Genomic DNA, 368 nt, shown 5'->3' on the forward strand with positions numbered 1-368 from the left:
AAGCAGGAGGCATCACAATCCCAGACTTTAGCCTCTACTACAAAGCTGTCATCATCAAGACAGCATGGTATTGGCACAAAAACAGACACATAGACCGATGGAATAGAATAGAAACCCCAGAACTAGACCCACAAACGTATGGCCAACTCATCTTTGACAAAGCAGGAAAGAACATCCAATGGAAAAAAGACAGTCTCTTTAACAAATGGTGCTGGGAGAACTGGACAGCAACATGCAGAAGGTTGAAACTAGACCACTTTTTCATACCATTCACAAAAATAAACTCAAAATGGATAAAGGACCTGAATGTGAGGCAGGAAACCATCAAAACCTTAGAGGAGAAAGCAGGAAAAGACCTCTCTGACTTC

This window comes from Herpailurus yagouaroundi, unplaced genomic scaffold, assembly GCF_014898765.1.
Source record: "Herpailurus yagouaroundi ecotype Mexico unplaced genomic scaffold, PumYag 100, whole genome shotgun sequence".
NCBI lineage: Eukaryota > Metazoa > Chordata > Mammalia > Carnivora > Felidae > Herpailurus > Herpailurus yagouaroundi.